Genomic DNA, 25769 nt, shown 5'->3' on the forward strand with positions numbered 1-25769 from the left:
AACACATAAGGTGGGGTTATTGAAAATTCATTCTCCCAAAGTCGTAAATCTGTTATCCTTGAAGTTGGTTAAGTCTTATCAGGATGAGGAGGGTTTGATTTAACACTGCTGGGTGCCATACTGTCTTTTAATTGGACAAAACCAGTTATAAATCACTTTAATGAACATATAGGAATTCTGGGAATGAATACGTTTGTCTGGTTGTAGAACAGGTGTCATATTTATGGTTAGTTACCTTGACGTATATCTTAGCAACCAATCATATCTAGGAGAGATGGCTAAGATAAGGCTTGTAAAAGGTATATAAATGCAGGTTTTGCAATTGTTAGACAGACAAGTCAGATAGGAGCCCATAAGGCTGAACTCTATGTATGCTGCCCTATTGCACAGGTCATAGAGATCCAATGGGCAAATATCTGTCTTTTTGTTGTAACTTGTCTCCTTGTAGGAGTCAAATAAAGAAAACTTCTTAACTTGATCCAGAGTGTGGTCTAAGGTGAATTTCCCTCACAGTCAAAGCAACCAACCAGCCAGGAAATGGGTCACTTGGTGTAGTCACTCTGGTAGTGAAGGGGGTTAAAGGTTTGGTACCCCACATACTGAGACTGGACCCGCAGCACAGGGACCTAGCCTGGGAGTCACAGAAAAGTATGGTGTGTAGAGAGGGGGCCTGTGAGAGACAGAGCAAGCATATAGTACCGAGGAGGTTCATTTCCTTTATCCATTAGTAACTGTGGACATGTCATTGGGAGTGAGGTGACAGGTATCACTCAGTTGGGGGATGCTGGTGCAGGCTCTGCGGCACTGGTCGCTAAATGCTGCGCACCTGGGAGTTGGTGTTCTCTAACTGTAGTAGTATCTGGAGTGCTTGGTGTTAACAGCACAGCAAGCTAGCCTAGAGGGTTAACTTTGTTTATTGTAGCTCGCTTTTAAGTTTGGAGTTGTGTTTTAATGCTGAATTAGCATGACCGCAAACTCCTGCCTAGAACACAGGCAATTAGCAAGTGTAGTTCTTAGTGTCTCCCACTAGGGCGCCTAAGCCCCGCCCACAAGTTTTTTGTCTGTATTTCAGCTTTACGACAGGATGTGTGTTAAATGTGATTGTCTTACATCCAATGTTGGCATAAGAATCCATATTACAGACATTGCAACTTTTAAAATCTTTATGTTAGGACCGAGACTTAGGGAGGTCTATATGTGAAACTCATAAGTTGACTTGTTTTCTCCTCCTGGCAGCTTTAACAACAGTTTTGCTGCTGTGCCAGATGAAGCCCTCCCTTTTCCATTCTTTTCCAATCTGTTTTATTACTTATCAAGCAGTGTTAAAACATCATCATCTCTAGGAAATATGTGACCGACACAGCATGTTACAGAACTTGAGATAACTAAGGATTGTGGGGAGTCAGCAATGTTTCAAATTTATCCCAAATCAGCTACATAATTAAAGAAAGAAAAATGCTCATATGAGCTTCTTTGCCATGCCATGCTAAAGATATTTCAGTGAGATTCTGGAATTTTGGCACCACCCCAGACACATGTCCTGTGCCAAGAACGCTGAAAGTTTCAACTTAAAATGTCAAGTTTCATATGGCTCCAGATCCCATTTGTGTAGACTGGCAATATTCATAGCACTGTTATCTTGAAAAAGCTGCAATTAAAGTGGAAGTAAGCCTTGTTTTTGAACTTGTACCTACAGGTAAGCCTATAATAAGCGAATCTCTCCTAAACCTGCACGCCATTCAGCCGGTGATGTCACCGGCGCATGTGCTCTGAAGAAATGCTGTCCCTTCAGAGCTCCGTGCCGCAGACCATGTAATCGCGGAATGACCAATCAGAAGGCTGGAGGACACAAACCCAGAATGAAGAACAGGTGAAGATGGGGGGGGGGGGAGCAGCTGTTATACTCATATTTTATTATATTGGAGGCAGTCCCTTTATGTTGTTGGTCACAGATTAGCTTTCACTTCTCACTCATTTAGTTAAATGTATTGACATTAAACAGTTATGGAACCTTCACAGACAGTCAACAATTTTCATCAGATGCCCCACAGTTATTTGTATAAATAAAAGTGGAGTAAATAGCCTACATGGTTCTCTTTCAATATTTGCAGGGAGGTATACAGTATGTGCATGGAAATGAAGAGATATTGTCTGATGATGTATGGCCTACAAATAAATTATTGTAGTAAGGCCCATTCACATGGGTGTACTTAAAGTGAAGTTCCACTCAAAAGTGAAACTTCCACTTATCCGTCTTCCCCCCCCCCCCCCCCCGGTGCCATATCTGGCACCTTTCAGGGAGGGAGGGGAACATGTACCTGTTTTTGACAGGTACCGTTCCCCACTTCCAGGAGATGGGTCTGCGGCTGGGGTGCCGACATCGCGGGCTCCCTGGACAGGTAAGTGTCCATATATTAAACGTCAGCAGCTGCAGTATTTGTATTTTCGGGGGGGGGGGGGGGGGGCTGGACCTTCTTTTTAAGGTTCTTCAGTCTTTTTGAAAAAAAATTAAAGTCAGCAGCTACAAATACTGTAGCTGATGACTTTTACTAAAAGGATACTTACCTGTCCAAGGATCCAGCACCATCCTCACCCAGGGCCGGTTCTGCGCCGGTCATCGGTATGTTTAGTATAGAAAAATGGTTGTAACTCCTTGTGGCTTCACACAGTGCATGTGCCAGCAGTGCTGCACCCTGTGAATGGTCCCACAGCCTGCTGGGACCTGTAACATTTTCCAGAAGGCTATATGCAGGGTGGGGGAGACCGAACTTCCGGGGGAATCGCCGAAGCAATCCAAAAACTAGGAGGGTGGGAGGAGGGCATAAAGCGGAACTTCCCTTTTAGGGTGAGATTCTGCTTTAACCACTTGCCAACCATATACAGCGGCAAGGTGGCAGTGCTGAGCTGGATCACGTACATAGTACATGATCCGAAACTTCAGGGTTGGAGCTCATATGCGCACCGCCGGCGGCCCGCTCCCATTGTGATTATACACATCGGGAGCTGATCTGCAGGTACCGCGGACTCAATGTCCTCCAGCACCTGCCGATCATCCAGCACAGAGGCAGAGTGTCACTAGGGAAGGCAAGGATCCTGTGTTCCTGCAAAGTCTGATCCATGCCTTTCCCTAGTAAAAGCACCTGCCACACTGTAAAAAAACACTGGCTAGGCACACAGCTAACCCTTTGATTGTCCCTGATGTTAACCATTTCCCAGCCAGTGTCATTAGTACAGCAGTGATCATGCATTAAAAAAAATGATCAGTTAAAAAAAAAAATGATCAATTCCCATAGTTTGTAGACGCTATGACTTCTGCGCAAACCAATCAATATACGCTTATTGGGATTTTTTTTTACCAGAAATATGTATCAGAATACATATTGGCCTAAATTGATGAAGTAATTAGATTTTTCCACTTTTTTTATTGGATATGGTTTATAGCAGAATGATAAAAAAAAATGTTTTTCTTTCAAAATTGTCTGCCTTTTTTAGTTTATAAACGCAAAAAATAAAAATCGTAGTGGCGATCAAATACCACCCAAAGAAAGCTCTATTTTTGAGAAAAAGGGACACAAATTAAACTTGGATACAGTGTCACAATTGTCAGTTAAAGTAATGCAGTGTCCTATCGCAAATATGGCCTGGTCATGAAGGGGGGTAAATCTTTCGAAGGACAAGTGGTTAAGCATATGTTCATGCGAGGGCTGTGTTTGCCTGCGCAGGGATGCACCTAGGTGTTTCTTGCATCCCTGTCCATTGATGGGACGGCTTGCTCTCAATTTGAAATCTGTGCAGGTCCCTAAACACGCACTGTCTGTGTTTGGGGACCCCCTGTTAAATTGGGAGTAATGGTTCTGTACATGCAGCGGCTATGACTCAGTTAACATGAATGTGTGTGCCTGCATGGGGATTCATGGAACACCTGTGCTGCCCCATGCAGGCAAACCCGGTTCTCATTGTATGCATGCTTAAGAATGCCGACGTGAATGAGGCCTAAAGCTTAAAAAATAGATTCCTTGATGGAAACCTGTGCTGAAAGAAATTTGGAGTCTTCTATTGCTGATCACTGCTTTTGAAAATACTCAGTACCTGATTGTTATGATGATCTATTTACTTTAGTATAAGGAAATTATTCCGGACGGCTGCACTTCCAAAAATCCTTTTATTAAAGCTTCATATGACCAGTGGTTGACAGATGGACAGGGGACAAAGCTTACTTTAGTACTAAATCACTTTAGTACTTCTCATGACAAGAATGCAGGCCAAGAGATCTGAATTTAAATTGATTATAAGGTTTTTTTCTTTATTAAAATAATAAACATGTTATACTTACCAGCTCTGTGCAATGGTATTGCACAGAGCAGCCCTGAGCCTCCTCTACTTGGGTCCCCTACCGGCGCTCTTGGCTCCTCCTCTTTATCCAGTACCCCCATAGGAAGCCTCTTTCTATGGGGCACTCTATGGGGCTTGCCTGTATCATCTGTGAAAAGAGAAAGAGAGTAGAGCAGAGCCTAAGCCCTGTGCAGTGCATACTTTTGAGTCCTGTACTCTGTGCGTTACACACTCCTGGGTCCTGCGCCCTGTGCAATATGCACTCCTGAGCCCTGCATCCTGTGCAATATGTACACCTAAACCCTGCACTCTGTGCATTATAGAGTCCTGAGCCTGCACTATATACACTTTGTTGTATATTTCATTACTCCTGATCACTGCATTCTGTGCACAGGGTTATATATGACATACCGTATTTTTCGCTCCATAAGATGCACCTGACCATAAGACGCACCTAGGTTTTAGAGGAGGAAAACAAGAAAAAAAAATATTCTGAACCAAATACTGTACTAAAATATTTACCAGTGCCCATGAAATGCAGCCTGACCTGTGCCAAAGAAATGCAGCCATACCAGTGCCAGAAATGCAGCCTTTTACCAGTGCCAGAAATGCAGCCTGATCTGACATCCGCCTGACAGAAGACAGAGCAGCCTGAGCAGCCACCGTGGCTGTACTCAATTCGGCTGCTCTGTCTTCTTTCTGAGTGACAGGCTCAGCGGGGAGGTCTGTCTTCCGCTCTCCTTCAGGTACTTTAACACAGCGGCGGTGTGTGGGGCGATGCCTGGTCAATATTCGCTCCATAAGATGCAGAGACATGTTCCCCCATATTTTTTTTAGGGGGGGGGGTGCTTCTTATGGAGCGAAAAATACAGTACTCCTGACTTCTGCATTCTTTATGCTATATTTTACATTACTTACTTCTGACCAAAAAGTGTTAATTGTCTCAATAATTGCTGGCTGCTAAATAGTCACTGACTTTTCAAAGTTCTTCTTTTAAGGTAGGCTGAAAAACATAGATAGTGAAAGAGGTTTTTTTTTTCAATGTTGAAGCTGAGCATTGTACGGTATGTGTCCTTTGATCTCTCGCTTGTGACACAGTAATTAAAGCAGATTTTGTGGGTACAAGAACTGAGGCCATATATACAGTGAGTAGACTCAGGTTTTATTTAACCATGTAATTTTTTTAGATCCCCCCATTGTTAGGGCAATATGGTCTAAGGTGCCAAATATTCACTCATAGTAAATCCAAAATCATAACATCATTTATTTCTAAATGTGGTAAATGGTGTGTGACAGACCCAACCAGGATAAGGGCTTTTGGAGAGGACTAGGGGCAAGCCCCCTACCCATGCCCATGGAGAAAGCAGATCGTTCTCTAATGATCGACAGCAACGTGATGGATACTGGGAGCGAGCCTTTGATTACTTCTCTGAATAAGGACAATAAAGCTTTCCTTCTGGAGTGGATGGAAAGGCGTAATATTCATCTTGTGCAGGTTGGTGGTCAAAGGGAATGTGATAGCCCTCCTGCAGACTGGGTTGGAGAGGCTCCTTCACTTAGGACAGAAATATTTATCAACAATATCCCTCAAGAGATCTATTATTTCCACCCTTTCAGTCTACTGAAACATTGTATGAGTTTGTCTCATAGACTGTTGTAGGCTGTTGCTGGCCAGAGGTGGTGTGGGATCACTGTTTATGGTATGTGTCTCTCTTCCATTATGTGCCTCCTAGGTGTGAATTCCCATTGTTAATTGAGTTAATTGAGTCACCTATTGTTTCTGTCTGTTGGCTAATTTGGCTAACTCTTATGATGGCATTAGCCTTGTGTCAACTTTAGCTAGTTATCTAATGTCTGGTGACTGATCTACTTTTGAAGTGTATAAATACCTGTATTTCTGTTCAATAAAGAGTCTTTCCTTTGGTTCTTATCCCAACATCTTGTCTGTGTATGATGCTTGGGGTAAAGGGGCTGGTATTAGCTCTCGGTCTGCTGGAACGGTTTGAAGGGCAGAAGGCACTGTTTGATGGAAGCACCTAAGCGGGGTGCAAAGCATTCCGTCACGTGGAGCTGTAGTGCTAATCCCAAATCAAGCACATGCTTGTTGAATATAATATTATCACTAGGGATGGGCCGAACACCCCCCAGTTCGGTTTGCATCCAGAACATGCGAACGGACCGAAAGTTCACGCAAACATTCGAACACCGTTAAAGTCTATGGGACTCGAACGTGAGAAATCAAAAGTGCGGATTTTAAAGGCTAATATGCAAGTTATTGACCTAAAAAGGGTTTGGGGACCCGGGTGCTGCCCCAGGGGACATATATCAATGGAGAAAAAAGTGTCAGATCACCTTGAGGCTAGGTGACAGATGCACACCATTGGGATCAGGAGTGCACCGCAAGGCAATGGACCCTACGGCTGACTGCTGGGATTTCGGGTATAAGGAAGGCAGGGCCGCTGGAACACCAACATGGATCCCACCGGGGTTAGAGCGTAGGATTCCCTGGGGCGCGGAGTCTAAGAGCCAGCAGGTGTTCACCAGAGCCTCTAGTGGTGAGGATGGACTGGGCTGCAACTGGCTCCAGGTCACGACCCCCAGGGTCCCCCAGCTCACACCCACAGTAGGCAACAGAAGGATAGGGATAGTAAAGGAATAAGCCAAGGTCAGGGCCACAAGCAGACAAGGACAACAGAGTACACACAAAGGTTGATCAGCAGGGCTGACCTACAGTGCAGAGGTTAATATAGAGTTCTCTTATAGGAGCTGGGGTGGAGCCATGCTAGAGGAGAGTTAATAAAAGCAGTCAGGTGAGAGACAGCTGGTCTTTGGAGATGAACACATGGAGACAGGTAAGCTGACAAACAAACTCTATTGCATAACCATGACAAAAAGTTTCAAAAACTGACGTTTTTTTCAGGAGCAGTGATTTTAAATGCTTAAAGTGAAAAAATAAAAGTGAAATATTCCTTTAAATATCGTACCTGGGGGATGTCAATAGTATGCCTGTAAAGTGGTGCGTGCTTCCCGTGCTTAGAACAGTCCCTGCACAAAATGACATTTCTAAAGGAATAAAAGTCATTAAAAACTGGTTGAGGCTGTAATGTAATGTCAGGTCCCGGCAATATGGATGAAAATCAATGAGACAAATGGTAACAGACAAAAGTATACAGGCGGTGCAAACAAGACAGGTACTATAGGTTTGTTCTTATGTAGAATCTGTTTGTAATTTGGAACAGGTACATTTTGTAAGTGTAGCTCCAGCCAAAAAATCTATTTTAAAGCTTTTTGGAAAACATAGGGAAGGGTTATCACCCCTTTAACATTTGTTTTGCTGACTGTGCCCCTGTTCAGAAGATTTCACGTCACTTTCTGTCCCAATGACAATTGGATTTAGAAAATTTGGGGTTTTTAAGGGAAACAAGGATTGGTGATAAATCAGTGGAGTAGACACCTTTTTCCCATATTAACTTTTACAGGAGATAATTTCCCTTCCTAGGGGTAGATTTCCTCTCACTTCCTGTTTTCTCCCTCTGTTTGTAAGTAGGAGTCGTTTGTAATTCGGATTTTTGAAAATAGGGGACCGCCTGTATATACTATACAGCCTGCCCTATACACTCTGCGGAAAAGTGGGCCTTAGGTGTTGGTGGTACCAGAACACTGTAAGCCCTCACAGTTACTCTTGGTGGGCGCTGGAACAGGCCCTGCTGTGAAATATTATAGCAAGAATTATAATTACATGCCCCTGTTAAACAGGGGCAGAAAAATTGGACCTTAGGCGGTGTTGGTGGTGGCACAACACTGTAAAGCCTCACAGATACTTTTGTTGAGCGCAGGAACAAGCCCTGCTGTGAAATATTAGAGCAAAAATTGTAATTACACGCCCCTGTTAAACAGGGGCAGAAAAATTGGGCCTTAGGCAGTGGTGGTGGTGCCACAACAGTGCAACCCCTCACAGATACTCTTGTTGAGCGCAGGAATGAGCCCTGCTGCAAAATATTACAGCAAAGATTGTAATTACACACCCCTGTTAAACAGGGGCAGAAAAATTGAGCCTTAGCCACTGGTGGTGGTGCCCAGAACCAAAAATGTTCTTAGAAGCTATCAACATGAACATTGAGGAGGAATAGGACAGTCACTCAGCATAACAGGATAGTCACTCAGCATCAGCATAGGCAGTCTTGAAGAGATCTCACATTCATAAAAAAACAAATCGGTTACATCAGCATCAGGTGCTTGGTAGCTGGTGATCCAAGACTGATTTATTTTTATGAAGGTGAGCCGATCAACCGAGTCGGTGGACAGGCACACTCCGTGATCGGTTACAAAGCCTCCAGCAGCACTAAATGTGCGTTCCGAAAGAATGCTGGATGCAGGACAGGCCAGTAGCTCAATTGCATACTGTGCAAGCTCTGGCCATTGATCCATCCTCAAGACCCAGTAACCCAGTGGATTTTCAGTTGGAAAGGTCTCCAAGTCTGATCTTGCCCCTAGGTATTCCTGTACCATGTACAACAGACGCTGGTGATGTTTGCTGGAACCGATCAGACCTTGTGGCTGCGGACTAAAAAATTGTCTGAACGTATCGGTCAGATGGCCATCTTCTCCACCGCTCCTTCTGTGACTGACAGAAGCCTCAGCAACACGTTGTCCATGAGTACCAGGAAATTGTAACCTCCCAGGCTGTGGAAACGCATTGCACAAACCTTTCTGCAATGCCTCCCGAAGATGTTTCATCCTCTGCTCCCTCTGCAATGGCTGGATAAGTTTCGCCACCTTAACCTTGTAACGTGGATCTAGAAGGGTTGCCAGCCAGTACTGATCCCTCTCCTTGAAACCACGGATCCGAGGGTCCTTTCGCAGGCTTTGCAGGATCAGGGAGGCCATGCAGCGTAGGTTTGCTGAGGCATTCGGTCCGGAGTCCTCTGGGTCACTAAGGACGACCTGATCCGCAGCCACCTCCTCCCAGCCACGTACAAGTCCATGGGTTTCTGAGAACTGAAAATGATCCCTTGAAGACTGCTGCTGATGTTGAGTGCCAGGCTCCACCTCCATGCTGACACAATCCTCCTCCTCCTTCTCCTCTTCTTCCTGTGTGATAGGCGGGCCTGCAGGAATACTGTCTGGATAAAGGGGGCCTTGAGAGGTAAGGAAGTCCTCCTCCTTCTCCCTCTGTTCTGCCTCAAGTGCCCTGTCCATTATTCCATGCAGTGTGTGCTCCAACAGGAAGACAAGAGGGACAGTATCACTGATGCATGCACTGTCACTGCTCACCATCCTCATGGCCTCCTCAAATGGTGACAGGACAGTGCATGCATCCTTGATCATGAGCCACTGGCATGGCAAAAAAAAGCCAAGCTCCCCTGACCCTGTCCTGGTGCCATACTCACACAGGTAGTCATTGATGGCCCTCTGCTACATGTGCAGCCACTGCAGCATTGCCAACGTTGAGTTCCACCTGGTGGGCATGTCACACATGAGGCGATTCTTGAGCAGTTTGCATTCCTTTTGGTGGTCAGCCAGCCGAGCACTGGCATTATATGACCTGCAAAAATGCCCACAGACTTTCCTGGCCTGCCTCAGGAGATCCTGAAAGCCCGGGTACTTGCACAAGAAGCGCTGCACCACCAAATTAAGGATGTGAGCCAAACAGGGAACATGGGTGAAGTTTCCCTGTTGGAGGGCGGAGAGGAGGTTGGTGCCATTGTCGCAAACCACCATTCCTGGCTGAAGCTGGCATGGCGTCAACCACCTCTGAGCCTGCCCCGACAGAACTGACAGAATCTCTGCCCCAGTGTGGCTCCTGTCCCCTAAGCAGACCAACTCAAGCACCACATGGCATCTTTTTGCCTGAGTGCTTGTGTAGCCCCTAGAACACTTATGGAGCACCGCTGGTTCCGAGGACAAATCTGCACAGGAAGAGGCCATAGAGGAAGAAGAAGAGGAGGGGGTGGAGGAGAGAGGTGTGGAAGAATCACCACTACCAGCATTTTTGAGGCATGGTGGTGGAACAAGCTCCAACAATACTGCACCCTGCCCTGCATCCTTCCCAGCTGCCAGCAGGGTTACCCAGTGCGCCGTGAAAGAAAGGTAAACTGGGAACCTGCCACTGAGGTACCGCACATTCCACAAATTCCCAAAAGGGGGCAGAGTCTACCAGCTGAAAAGGCAGCAGTTGGAGTGCTAATAATTTAGCCAAACTAGCATTCAGCCGCTGAGCATGTGGATGGCTGGGACCGAATTTCTTTCGCCGGTTTAGCAACTGGGGTAGGGAAATTTGCCTGATACAATCGGATGTTGGTGTACCGCTAGCAGATTGCCCGGAAGTGCTTGGGACACCTAATTCTATACCTTCATTCCTCTCAGTGCAGGTCTCTGAGAGGACTGAAGTTATAGTGGGGTTGGAGATCCCAGCTGATGAGGAGCAAGGAGTGGTCCGCCTTGTTCTTTGGTGTGGGTCTTTTAAGTACTGTTGCCAACGGACTGCATGGGAGCTCGACATATGTCTGGTCAAGCATGTGGTGCCCAAGCGGCTGCTGTTATGGCCACGCTTGATACGCTTCAGACATACGTTGCAAACAGTAAGTATTTTAGTGAGCTGATACTTGCTTCGTGTTGGAGTGTTCCACCCATCTCCATTAAGATTGGCGCCTTGGATTTCCATTTGCCTATAGAGGAGGTTACCATGCAGCTCACTTTGGAAGCTTGACTTCACGTCTCCGTTTCCATGCCTGATTGACCCACCACCGTACGGTGAGTTGGGTCCACCACTCTTGGTAAGAGTACCTTTTTCTCTTCTCCCTCCCTGGATGGTGAAGGCACTCCCGGGTGTACATCCACCATTAAATATATTTGCCCCAGAGACTGTCTGATAATTGCAGCAGTTGCATTTTTATAATACCACTGTTTATCTTTATCACTTTTGGGACTTATATTAATTTATCATCTATTTTGTATACTTTGTATTTTGTGTTTTCAGTTGCTACAGTACTGTGTCTCTGACCTATATAAGATCCATCACGGGTCCTTTATTTGTATGCATATTACTGTGTGTTCACTTTATTAGTCACCACCATCATATGTTGAGGTTCTCTATCTCATTGTATTTATATACACTGTTTTGCACATTAAGGTGTCTGTATTTCTCACCTACACCACCTGTGTTTATTTTTAGTTATCATTTTTTCAGATGCGTTTTTTTGCGACTTTGTCACATGACGCTTTTTTTCACTTTTATATGTTGTGTTACACATTATGTATAGATAGATGTTCTTACATTTTCTAACACGAGAAACTAGCTTTTGGATACATTTTAGATAGTCTCTTTGTCCACACTCATTTTTTCATTTATTCCTAGCGCTACACTTTATATTTACATTTTGTTCACAATTAGTCTGATTGTTGTGTTGGCTGCTTACACTTCATAGGTTGGCGCAGTATTTTACTTATCTTTTCACATATGTTGCAAACAGCAACGGTGCGATCTGCTGCACAGGTCTCAAAAAAGGCCCACACCGAAGAACTTTTGGAAAAACGTGCCGAGTCAGCAGCGCCCTGCACATGCGGAGCTCTGCGGTGTGATGCAGTCAGTTGGCTGCCCTTAAGCTGGCCTCTGAAGGGCATCCTGCTTCATTGGAGATATGCCTCCTCCTCCTCTCTTCTATCAGGCACCCACTTACAGTCAGTGACCTCATCATCCCCTCCCTCCAATGAATTAAATTCAAAATACTAACAATAAGTTACAAAGCCATCCACAACTCCTGCTCTCTAGCTCCCTCATCACCTCCTCCCATATCCGCCTCCAGGACTTCTCCCGAGCCTCGCCCATACTCTGGAATTCCCTACCCCAATCTGTCAGACTGTCTCCAAACCTATCCACCTTTAGGTGATCCCTGAAAACTTTCCTCTTCAGAGAAGCCTATCCTGCCTTCATCTAACAACTGCACTGTTTTCTCCATTAGCTCATCCCCCACAGCTGTTACCCTCTTGTATAACTTCATCCTCCCTGCTAGATAGTAAGCTCTGTATTGAATTGTATTGTAATTGTACTGTCTTCCCTCATGTTGTAAAGCGCTGCGTAAACTGTCGGCGCTATATAAATCCTGTATAAAAATAATAATAAGTGTCTTTGAACACATACTCCAGGAATGGCCTACAGTCAGGTATAGGATTGGCTGGACTACAATGCAGTGGATATATATTTTATGAACTGCAGCTCACTGAGGCACCTGCCTGTCTGCCTGAAAGTGTCTAAGAACACGCACTCCAGGAATGGCCTACAGTCAGGTATAGGCTTGACTAGACTATAAATATATATTTGCCTGTATATATATACATATATATATATATATTTTGGTGGAGGTTTCATCTCATCTCTACTCTTCATTGCTTTTTATGGACTATCATATTTATTTAGCGCTGCATTTTTGATCTTTTTTATATATATATAGCAGTCTGACTGTATATATATATATATATATTAAATACACTACAGCTAACTGAATCAACTGCCTGCCTAAAGTAGATAGAAACAGTACAGCAGGAACGGTCTGCAGTGAGATCTAGCTAACTGAATAAACTGCCTGCTCAAAGTAAATGAAATGACACACTCTCTCTCTCTCTATCTCTCTCTCTGCCAGCAACACACTACACAGGGCCGACTTGCTATTGGCCTTATATAGTGTGGGGCGTGTACTTAACCCTCTGAGCCATAATTAGCCAAAGGCACCCTGCCTTTGGCCAATTGTGGCTCTGTTTGCTTACGGTGCTGTGATTGGCCAAAGCATGTGGGTCATAGTGCATGCTTGGCCAATCATCAGCCAGCAATGCACTGCGATGACACAGTGCATTATGGGCCGTGACGCGCCGCTCGAATTTGGCGCGAACAGCCCATAATGTTTGATCTTCATCAAACAGCCGTTGTTCGAGTCAAACTCATGTTCTACTTGAACAGTCAGCCCATCCCTAATTATCACATATCACAGTATAACAAGAAACAAGAAAAAGAAAGAGAGCATTTAACAAGGCAGGGCCAGGTATAGTTATATAATTGTTCTGGACAGCAAGAAAATTCTAAGTGCAGGACATGCTTAAACAATAGGCCTAACATTTCATCAAGTCGGGGTTGCCATGATTACAGTTGATGTGTGGCCTTCAGAAAAAAGTGGAAACCTGCCAATATAGTGTCGTACTGTGCTATTCATTTTTCATCGTCACTGTAGATTACACAAACACTGTGTGTGTGTGTGTGTGTGTCATCTGGCATTCCATACCACAGCATAACTGACATTTTACTGCTAACATTTCTTTGCTTGCAGACAAAAATAAAGCGAAGCGTTCTACCTGCAACTAGTAGAATGCAATGCATCCCCATTTAATGACCTTCAGTGTTTATGAGGTTGAAACTCCATTGGAATCTTCCTTGCCAAGAAAATGGAATAAATTGCCATAAATAACAGATGACATCATGTGTAACTCAACTGGCAAAACTGCCTGGCATAACAGCAAGACGGTTAGGAGGTCTAGGGAAGTAGGTGGAGGACATTTTCTGCCTCTTTTTTTAAGAATGTTTTCAGCCTTCAGCTCAAATATTGAACACTGAGATGGAGAGTTTAGTCGCTGACCATTTCAGTTGTCCTTTGCATGCCTTTGTAACTTAAAGTATATGTCAACCATACTGAACCTCCCTTTTGTGTTTCTTATTGGACTGGTAAATATAACATTGAAATTATTTTCCTACATCTGTTCGATAGGTACATAAAAATACCAGTTGATCCTGCCAGAAAGCCGTCTTGTCCTGTAAACCTTCAAATAAGTTATCAGGAAACATTTTTGGATTAAAGAACACCTCCTCCTGTGTCAAGAAGAGAATACTTAATATTCCATATAACTATGCTGTCCCTCCATAGACTTACTGCAGAGTACTGGTGTGTGGAGGCAGAATCACCAGATGAAAATAAAGGAATTAAAGCTTGAAAAGGGAAACTAATGCAACCAGCATATTTAAAGACTGGTGAGCAACAATATATAACATTTGTGGTCGTAGGTTAAGATACACTTTAAAGTCCAGTTGCTGTCATAAAATTAGACATGTAGTTCCTTTTTCTGCAATACAAGTCATTATAAGAAATCTTATGTTAAGGTATATAGCGCAAATAGTGATAGCACAGAGCATTAGAGCGAAGTGTTATGCCGCGTACACGCGACCGGTTTAGCTGTCGGAATAAACTCCGAAGGTTTCTCCGATGGAACTCCGACGGAATTCCATTCAAGCGGTCTTGCCTACGCACGGTCAACCCAAAGTCCGACCAAAGTCCGACCATCCAGAACGCAGTGACGTACAACACTTATGACGGGACTATAAAAAGGAAGTTCAATAGCCAATAGCTTCCATGCTTCACAGCATGCGTTGTTTTTGGTCCGTTGGAAAAGCATACAGATGATCGGTTTTCCCGATAGGAATTGGTTCCGTCGGAAATATTTAGAACATGTTCCATTTCTAGGTCCATCAGAATTTTCTGTCGGACATTCAGCTCGTACAGGGCATTATGCCCGTACACACGGTCGGATTTTCCAACGGAAAATGTGTGATAGGACCTTGTTGTCGGAAATTCCGACCGTGTGTAGGCTCCATCACACATTTTCCATCGGATTTTCCGACACACAAAGTTTGAGAGCAGGATATAAAATTTTCCCACAACAAAATCCGTTGTCGGAAATTCCGATCGTGTGTACACAAATCTGACGCACAAAGTGCCACGCATGCTCAGAATAAATAAAGAGATGAAAGCTTTTATAAGCCGTTTATAGTCCCGACGTACGTGTTTTACGTCACTGCGTTCAGAACGATCGGATTTTCCGACAACTTTGTGCGACCGTGTGTATGCAAGACAAGTTTGAGCCAACATCCGTCGAAAAAAATCCTAGGATTTTGTTGTCGGAATGAAAGAAGTAGCATTGTGACCGAGGGAAAATTGAATTTTAGATACAAGCAGTAATACATCACAAATCAAAAAATACCTTCACTTTTTGAAAAATATCTGTATGCATACCTTTTTACCAATCCGCTCACATGATATCAAGCTTCCTCGTTTCTTCTTCGGAGATCATATAGGCTACAGAGAACGACGCTCCTATAGCAGTGAGCCCAGGTCTGCTTGATGGTGTACCCATAGAAGATGTGTCCTTGATGCCTTGGGCACACAGGCTTATTCAACCCAGAGGAGGACCAGCGCTGGATAGTGTTGGGAGTAAAGCTGTATACTTCTTGTTTTAAAGCAGTTGTAAAGCCTTTTTTTTTTTTACTAAAATAATATTTTTTTTATACCCCTGCTCAATACCCTTCCTCTGTGCAAGGGTATTGAGCTCTGAACCTCCTCTTCTGGGGTCTCCCACGAGCGTTCTCAGCTCGTCATCTTTTCTGTGCGCCACCATAAGAAGCCACTTCATAGGGGGGGCACATATGCAGGTGTGATCTTGAGCCCGGCTGTGTGCATTTATAGAGACACACATCACTCCCACCTCACAGGATTTGACTGATGGCAGTAGGAGCCAATGGCTTTTGTTGTTCTCAGCCAAGCTTGTGAGAGTAGAGAGGGGGGAGAGAAGAGCTGCAGATGGGCACAGTGCTGGACTGATGCAGGACTCAGGTAAGTATTTAGCGAGGAGGACAGCAACTGGATTTTTTTTCACCTTAAAGTGGAACTAGGCCCCATTCACACTACTGCCGCTTCAAAGTCGTGTGATTTTGCCGAGATTTTACCGCGATTTTGCTGTTATTTCAGGGAATGCCTGTGTAAACTTGAGGTCTTTGTACCTCAACTCGCATCAAAGTTAGACCAAAGTAGTACAGGGACTACTTTGAAGTCGCACAGATATGAATGGTACTTATTGGAAATCATGGGGTACGACAGGTCACAGGACAAGTCACACAAGTGTGAAAGGGACCCAAGGCTCCATTCACACTTGTACGACTCCAAAGTTGCGCTGATTTGGAGTGCAACTTTGATGCAACTTTGACGCAACTTTGGATGGGTGCAACTTGGATATGGCTTTGGCTTTGACCAGTGATAATGGAAGTACTGTTGCACACAAATTGCATTGTATAACATTCTAGTACGACTTTCATGCAGCTTCTGAGGGTTAACATTGAAGTCTATGGCCCTCAAGTTGCATGAAAGTCGGACCAAAGTAGTGCATGAACTACTTTGAAGTTGCTGCATATATGGTTATCATTGGAAAACATGGGGAACAACTTGTCATGCAACTTTGATGTCCTTAACCCAATGATTTAACAGTTTAAAAAAAACAGCTACATTCCTGTTATGACAGGAGTGTTAACTGTCACATTTGTTTGTGCTCTCAACCAAACTATCAAACCATCAAATGGTTGTTGTCATAACTGATCACATGTGCAGCATCATGACAGTCGTACATTAAACAGAGGACAAGATGGCAGCTTCTTTGGCTAAAAGGGATAGGAGGGTTTGGTTCTGCTTTAATGCATAGAAAGCATTGAAGTAAAACACCTTTTGACTTTAGAATCACTTTAAAGTGGAACTTTAGTCAGAAAATTAGGTCCTGCTAGATCACTTCAGGCTGGCCCCTTTTGCAGGTAAAGCTACAGTATGTAAAACATTAAAAATAAGTACCTATTTAAAATTCAGAACTACACTCTCACCCTGCTCTGCACATGCTCAGTTGCTCTCTATTTTTAGGCACTGTGCCAAATTTGTAGAGGCTGATCTACTGACAGATTAAAGATTTACTGCTGTTAAGGGGCTCTGGGCTTCAGCAAAATGGCAGCCTCCAGCACGAAGTAACAGGAACAACGTTGGAGGCAATTTACAGCACACACTCATTTTGTTAGCATGATTATTAATATGGAAAGTATGTTTCTTTCTAAAGAACATTTTTTTTCTCAAGTAGTGCTGGGTAATGTTAAAAAACAAAACAAAAAAAAACCCAGATATTTGAAATAACCTAGAAAACAGTATGCAAATATTGCTGGTTTCAATACATGTTTATTATTCAACAATGCACTTATATAATGTGATATCCACATTTATGATGTTTCATTTTTTTTTTATTATACCACCTTGCCAAACTGATAAAATGTTTGTACTGTAATTGTGTACCATAAAAATATATTACGGAATGATGCTAGTGAATGTTTTTCAACCAATGCATTATTGTGTATTATTTGAAAATAGCCTCTGTAATTATTGCATCTATGATGTTGCAAACAGATATAATGGTGCCCATACATGTACAGAACTAATTAGCCAATAAATTATCAGTTTTGATGGCTTAATTGAATCTCTATACTTTATTTATGCAATGCAGTAAAGAGCCAGTGCCTGATTATTTAGCAAGTTTATCAAAGTTCCAGTGATCGAGTACAGCAGTAATGTATTACTATTTATTAACACTGTAGCAGTATTATATTGCTGTTTTAGAACCATTCTAGCTACATTTAGCATCCAGATTGCTCTCTATACATTGCTTTTTAGATTGCTGCCTGTACATCCATTATTAAGCTGTATACAATAGTTTTTCTCCATAAGCCCCAGTGAAGAGGATACATGAATTGCAATTAATAATTCTTTTGGAAATAATAAGTCTTTTGGAATAATTTCCATCACCCTTCACCTTTGAGCGCTACTCCTCTGATTTATCCTCCTTACATAAGGCCAAACACTCATTAAAATTCGCCTTCTAGTTGATTGCATAGTGGCAGGATGACCTCATCCCCATTGAGTAGACAAACTGTCTGATTCGTGTCCATCCAGCTCCTACGCCAACAGTCCTTCCTACTGACCTGAGGAAGTATAGGGAGCTGCTATTGCTAAACTCTACTTATAAAGATTCTAGCTTCCTGTTTGTCATGCTGATCCAATTACTTCAGGACTTTATAAGTCACCGTGTCAGCACAAGTATGCAGATTTGGGGATCTGACTTCACTCAGATCTGCCTGCTTGTTCCATGTCAGTGCCTGAGACTATCGCAGCCACGGACAGCCAGGGAAATGCAATGGTAGCCTCCATATTTATTTGAGTAAAGACTTCCTTTAATGACTTATAAGCATGAGACTTATGGCTCGTACAGACGATCAGAAAATCGTACGAAAAATACCATTTTCAATGCAATCGTACAATAATCTGCTTGTTAGTACACAGCTTCTGAGAGCCGATCATGACAGTTCATCCATTATCCAAAGGGACAAGCATGAAAAAAAAATTTGTACGATACCAGATTGTACGATTTTTTTTTGCAGTACAGTTGTTACTCAAAAATACAATACAAATACACTACAACACATTACATCACTTCCAAAATTGTATTCTGTTATACAAGAATTTTCATAAACTTTACTAAATGTTTAATTTTTGATATGAGATTAGCCTGCAACAAAAAAGACGATCATTTGTCCTATAATCTCATTGTGTGTAGCAGGCATTAGGCGTTAGGCATTACACGTTGATATAATTTTTAAAGCTATGCAGCACTACCCCTGCAGGAGCTGCTTAAGTACGTTTGTTGCGTACTCTGCCTCTCAACCCCAATAACAGTGTCAGCCCCCTCTGGCACATCTGGCAATAGTGTAAGTGCAAGCACCAATGTGAAACACATACGTTATGATAAAACAGATTGTCTTTACTGCAATATTTCTGTGGAAAAGATTAACAAACCATAACAATATATATTCAAGTAATACAGTTGGAGAGCAATAGCTGAGATTAAGAGCAATATAGCTCAATACCATATTCAGGCTGATTTCAGGGGATTCAAAACCTGATAATAACCCCAAGTTACCTTTACTCAGGTTGGCTCTATAAGTCCAGGCAGGAGAGCAGAGGAATGGCCCTCGTTATGTCAGGCCTCTTTCTTCTCTCCCCTGACACCACAGGCCCAACTTCAAACACTGTACTCACATCACTATTTAATGGCTTAACTTCCCAGATAAACTGTCTTGCACACCCACTGCATATACAGATCCCTGAGTATGTGTGTGCGGCCCATATGGCACTAGTAGCTTCAGTCCTTTTGAAGAAAGATGAGGCTTTGTATCTTCAGCTAGCCACTCTCATTGGTGCACTTAAACTCCTGAAAAGCAGGGCCAAACAACACAACTGGCCTGGATTATCAAGTAAAGAATGCAGGATCTTCCTCAGCAAGGTGCAAGAACAATGATGTCTGTATATAGTGTCTCTGTGAATGGATGGCCTTATCCTTGACTAACAAAAAAGATGTCAGTTTAAAGTGTCCATTTAACTCTGTCTGTGTGCAGTGTCCTTGTTTCCTGCAAATGAGTGAAAGCCCTCTCATCCAATCCTGCAGCCAAGGCCCAAACGAATGTCCTGGAACAGGCAGGCTCTTCTAGGGACCCAACTGGTGACCTCACATTGGAGGCAGCACCTCTCCCCTAGGTCTAATCTCTTCCTCAGCCTGGTGTAGTCTTGCACCTCTCCCCTAGGTCTAATCTCTTCCTCAGCCTGGTGTAGTCTGAAAAATCTCCTCAGATCAGCAAGATGGAGTCTCTAGTTCCTTTTCTCCCAGAGCAGGCTGGCTCTTGCAGTTCTGTCTCCATAGAAAGCTATGAGGCCATTGTAGATGGGGACTACATATCCCAGAATCCTTTGCAGCTCCTGCTTGTTAAAGTCCTTCTGATTTGTTCCTGTAATTGCTTCTATCATTGGCTCTCCTCCCCCTGCCTATAGGGGCACAGGAGAGGGGTGCAGAGTGAGCAGCTCTGTGTGTCTGTATGTGTCAGTGAAGAGAAGAAAAAGGGAGTGGGGGAAATCCTCCCCAGGCACTTTTCTCCCTCACAGAAGAACCTCGGCCAGCTTGGCCAGGCCACAGGAATTGCGGGGCTCCCGCTACAGCTACACCCAGCATGTACAGCATATCGGGTATATATTCAAAACCCCTATGCTAGAGTTTAAGGATTCTTTAGGGGTCTCAGGAAAAGCTAGCTGATGACTGTAAAATTCTTAGAAAATTCTTGCTAATTTAGATGCTCTTTAGACTATTTGGATTCACACTTTGAGTTGAGAAAAGCCATGTTGTTATATGCTTTTTAAACACACATTGTGGTATGCATTCGACTGCATTGATTTTTTACCTGTATGTATTTTTGATTACTCTGAAAAGAAAGTGCAAGGCTGAGAAATCTACAGGTCTGTATGAAAAGTCTATGTGCACTTGGGTTTCCTGGGGGCTATACCACCAACTGTTTAGATGTTAACACAGCCTTACAAGCTTAATGCGAAACTACACCCATATCACACACACTGAATTATGTACATATTCTGAACCAGGGTCGGGGCAAGGATCCCTGTCCACACAGGCAAAAGTGCACCCCGCTGGCGGGAGAGGAAAGGAAGGAAACGGGCAGCTCTGCAGGGGAGGTGGACAAGAGAGCTGGGGGGGGTGATCAGAGCGACAGGGGCTTCAATTCTAGAACCGATCCCCCTGCAGGAGAATCAGTTCAACAAGAAGAGGGCCATGCCCCCATTTCATTGCTTGTAACACAATCTGTGAATGCGGGACAGAATCCTGTGACTGATCAGACTTTACATTCACAGATCATGTAATCACTTTACTTTTTTATTAATGGACTGTCGAAGGAGAGGGAGAATCCCCATTGTAATATGTGTACTGCTGCTCTACTTGAAGACCCCAAGATCCAGAGCCACAATTTCAGAGACAGGGTCCAGCTGCCTGCACAACATGGGACAGACTATTACAGGTAAGTGATTTAAGCTGTTTTTGAATTTGTTTTTCAACTGAACTTCACCTTTAATTAATATCTATGGAATGCTGCTCTAATGGCTGAAGGAGAGTGATTTGTAGCAAGGCAAAAACCCAGTGCTGTAGAACTTTGGCCAGCGACTCTACTGATTAAATTGCTAGCTTTTTTGCTGTCAATAGCAAACTGCAGCAGCAGTTAATTTCTGCTACAAAATTGTCTGACATGAGCATTAGAAACAGACTTTATTGTGATCCTTGGGGATCTTTGAGACAGAATAAAGCCGACCAGTCCATATGTGAATCAAAATTTGTCCAGGTAGGCATGGAGAGGCTAAATTTAATCCATGTATGAGCTAGCTGCTTGTACACAAGTTGATAAAAATGATTATGCCTTGTTTTCCCTTGTACTCTACCCCTAGAATATTTACATTTCAACATTTTATAGAACAGCGCTTGATGTGCCCAAACATCCAAACATCCTTTGTTTTGTATCTTGAACTCTTTCATTTACAGCCGTGAACCAGTTTTCCTGCTGCCTCTGCTGTGATTCTTTGCAGACCGTCCAAGTACAGTGTGACTCATCTCCGCTGCCTGCTTAGCATTGTGTGAGTCTCCTTTAGCTTATTGTTTGTAATTCAGTGACTGTGCTCGCCAGCTATGCTGTTCTGTATCTGTGTGATATTCCTGTGTTGTACAATAGGGTTCAAAGTTCAGTTTACTTCACCCTTCCTTCTTTTTAAATTTAGATTTTTCTCCTAAAAAAATGCTGATCAGTCAATCATCACAACTGGGAGCATAAGAGCAACAGCAGTGAAAAGTTTTTTGGCACTCAAAGTAAAAATGCCAAACTGTGCCCCCCTCCCCTTTTTGTAAAGGTCCTGCTACCAGTCCCCATATATAGCCCTTGCAAAGCTATGGGCAATCGAGAATCTGCATATTCTTAAAGCTGAAAATTAGTACACATTTTTTTTTTTTAAGGAAACAGCACCAAACACATTAGCTATTTATAATGGTGTGTTAATCATCTCTCCTATGCATAGGCGTGTGCAGGGAGTGTGCCGGTTGTGTCTGGGAACACCCTAATCACCTGGCCCCCGTGTATCATCCAATGTACAGAAGTGTGATCCTCGGGGAGACCAACCTGAGGCCATGATTGTGAGTAGCAGGCATACTAAACAACCCCTTTCTCTCTCTCACCCCCCTCACTCTCCTTTCTCTCACCCCCCCTCACTCTCATCTTTTTCACCCCCCTCTCTCTCTCACCCTCTCTCACCCCCTCTCTCTCTCACTCCCCTCTCTCTCACCCCCCTCTCTCTCTCACCCTCGCATTCCCTCTCTCACTCCCCTCTCTCCCCTCTCTCTCACCCCCCTCTCTCTCACCTCCCTCTCTCTCTCACCCTCGCACTCCCTCTCTCACCCCCTTCTCTCTCACTCCACCTCCTCAGCCCCTCTATATCACCCGCTCTCTCTCACCCCTCCTCTTTCTCTTGCTCCCTTCTCCCTTTCCTCTCAGCCCCTCTCTCTCTGCCCCTTCTCTCACGCGCTCTCTCTCTCTTTTACCACCACCCCTCTCTCTCTCACCCTCACCCCCCTCTCTCTCTCACCCTCTCTCTCACTCCCCTCTCTCTCACCCCCTCTCTCTCACCCTCTCCCACCCCTCTCTCTCTCACTCCCCTCTCTCTCACTCCCCTCTCTCTCTCACTCACATCTCTCTCACCCCCTTTCTCTCTCACTCCCTCTCTCACTCCCCTCTCTCTCTCTCTCTCTCACTCCCCCTCCTCAGCCCCTCTATATCACCCGCTCTCTCTCACCCCTCCTCTTTCTCTTGCTCCCTTCTCCCTTTCCTCTCATCCCCTCTCTCTCTGCCCCTTCTCTCACACGCTCTCTCTCTCTTTTACCACCACCCCTCTCTCTCACCCCCTCTCTCACCCCCCTCTCTTTCTTACCCCCATCTCTCTCACCCCCCCTCACTCTCTCACTCCCCTCCCTCTTTCACTCCCCTCCCTCTCTCACTCCCCTCCCTCTCTCCCTCCCCTCTCTCTCTACCTCCCCTCTCTCTCTCCCCTCTCTCTCACCCTCGCACTCCCCCTCTCACCCCCCTCTCTCTCACACCCCCTCTCTCTCTCTCACCCTCGCACTCCCTCTCTCACCCCCCCTCTCTCTCTCTCACCACCTCTCTCTCACTCCCTCTAACTCCTCCCTTCTTTCTCTCATCCCCCCCTCTGACCGGCTCTGCCATAAGATGTAAAATGTATTATAAAACATTGAAAAAAATGTTTTAATACATTTAAAAATATATGTTTACATTTATTTAAAAGAGCATGTGTGTCAGCATGCATGTGTGTTTTTAGGGGTGCACACCCTAATGAAATAGGCTGCGCACGCCTATGCTGCTGTGCCTCATTCACAGTGGATACTGTCCTTAGTAGCTGCTTTTCAGCACTGTGAATGTTAACAGCAGCAGCAGCTACAGCGAAAGGCTGTGCCACACACCCGTCCCCTTCTGCCCTGCACATAGGCGTGCGCAGCCTATTGCATTAGGATGTGCACCCCAAAGCTCAGACACAGAACAACAGAGGCAGTGGTTAGGGGTATGCACATGCCACAGCTGTGATGCTATTCCATGGCAGAAATTATAGAGATCAAAGCAATATATTTGATCATTTTGATTTTTTTTCTTAATTCTTTCAATTTTTATATATTTGTTTTTAAACGTTTAAAATTAAATTTTTTTCAGTGCCTTGTTGGGGGGGGTTTGGTGAAATATCAGGGGCCTAAACAGACCCCTAATGTCTCACAACCACTTTAACAACCAGCTAGTACATTTCTGTCGCTGAAGCCGCAACACGTGCAGATCTAAATCGCTATTGACCGGGGAATATTTATTTTATCGTGCTCAATTGTGCTCAAAGTAAGCTAAAAATGCTGATGGTTTAATATTACTTTTACCATAGCTTTTAAATTAATAAAAATGTAGTAAATAGTTTTTAAAACTTTCTCACTATACAAAAGAGATCAACCAAATGTAAATATTTTTATCAGTGTGTTTTAAGTTGGACAATGCGGTGAAAATTTATCTTCAGAGCATATCAAAATGTTCACTGTCCTGCGCTGTGCGGAAAGTCCCTAAGTGTTATCAGACTTTTACCTTGGCATGTTAGTAAATGTGGATAATGCACACCTCGCTGCCTTCCAAAGACTGGGGAAGTCCAAATGAACTAAAAGCATAGAAAAACACAGAGGGTAAATAGTAATTTATTTTGGCCATTGAAATTAACTAATGCTCAAACACTTGACAAGCCTGAATGCACCGGAAATAAATGAACGCTCAAGTGCTAAAGGCACCTAGCATTTAGGAGCATTTATATGCTTTTAGGCGCATCAAGCATTTTTTCTACCCAAGCGCACCTCTCCTGAATGCAATTTTGGTGCGTTCAGATTTCTGCTCCTAATCGCTCCTGACTCTAAATGCCTGTAAACGCCTAGGTGTGCATGGACACATAGGCTAGAAGGCAGAAAAAATGTCAAATGCCTGTAAAACAAGCGTTTTTAGCTGCAGTGTGCATGAGGTCATGTAGAATTTAATACATATCTTCCCGGGGGCAGCCATATTGCCCATAACATCAGGAGACTCTGCTTCCAGCTTAGTAGTACTGCATTGTAATTGAATCTTTCTGATCATCTTCCTTTATTGAAAGTCTGTTGGATAAGGTCTTTCTGATTAAAAGAAAGTAGATCCTATGTGAAATACACACAAGCTTTCTAGTTGCCAGAGAGCATGTGATCTTTCCCAAGGCATTATATCATACAAAGCTACAGTGGTTTTTCCCATTCATGGCAAAAATGTTTTTTTTTTTCCCCTCAAAATAACAGTGTGATTTAGTATTGCTGACTACGCCCTACTGATTTATGTAAGTATGAATTTTACTGAAATTAAACCTAATGCTGGTCCCATTAAAGTTCATCTCTAGGAAATCCCCACCCCCATATCTTCCACCGACCCTTCTCCCACCTGTTAAGAATTCAAAAAACAAAGGGCTTTATAATTTACCAGAGTCTGTTGTCGTGTGACCACCATGGCGCTCTACCAAGCATGAACATTGACCATCACTGCAGTAAAGACCTGCCACTGACCAGTCTTTTTTCCACCCCCTGATATTACTATGCTACTTACATGCTACTACTACAACTGCAAAGACATTCTACTACATCAAAGACATCACAGACATGCTAATAAGTTCATTGGTTCCTGCCTAAAATTGGCCCAAGTATAAATGTGAGATAGAGACCTTAGATTGTAAGATCCTTGAATATGGGACTGATGTGAATGTGCAATATATGTAAAACGCTGCCTAAACTTGTTGCCGATATATAAAATAATCTGTAATAAATACATAAAAGAAGGACTACTGGCATCCTCAGATTCTGGTGTGGATCCGGCTAATGGACAGCCAGTAGCAAGTGTCCAAGTCACCAGGCAGTGACACAGGCACCCAAAGATGGACTCTTAGGCCCCTTTCACACAATCGGACCATCTATCCTTTTTTCATCCATCCGTCAATGGACGACAATGCATTCCTATGGGCAAACGGATGACCATCCATTACCATCCGTTCACCTCCGCTTCCGATCTTATCAGTTTTGAACATACAAGGGTACGTCGAGATCCGTGAAAATGGATATTA

This window comes from Aquarana catesbeiana, linkage group LG06 (assembly GCF_042186555.1).
Source record: "Aquarana catesbeiana isolate 2022-GZ linkage group LG06, ASM4218655v1, whole genome shotgun sequence".
Taxonomy (NCBI): Eukaryota; Metazoa; Chordata; class Amphibia; order Anura; family Ranidae; genus Aquarana; species Aquarana catesbeiana.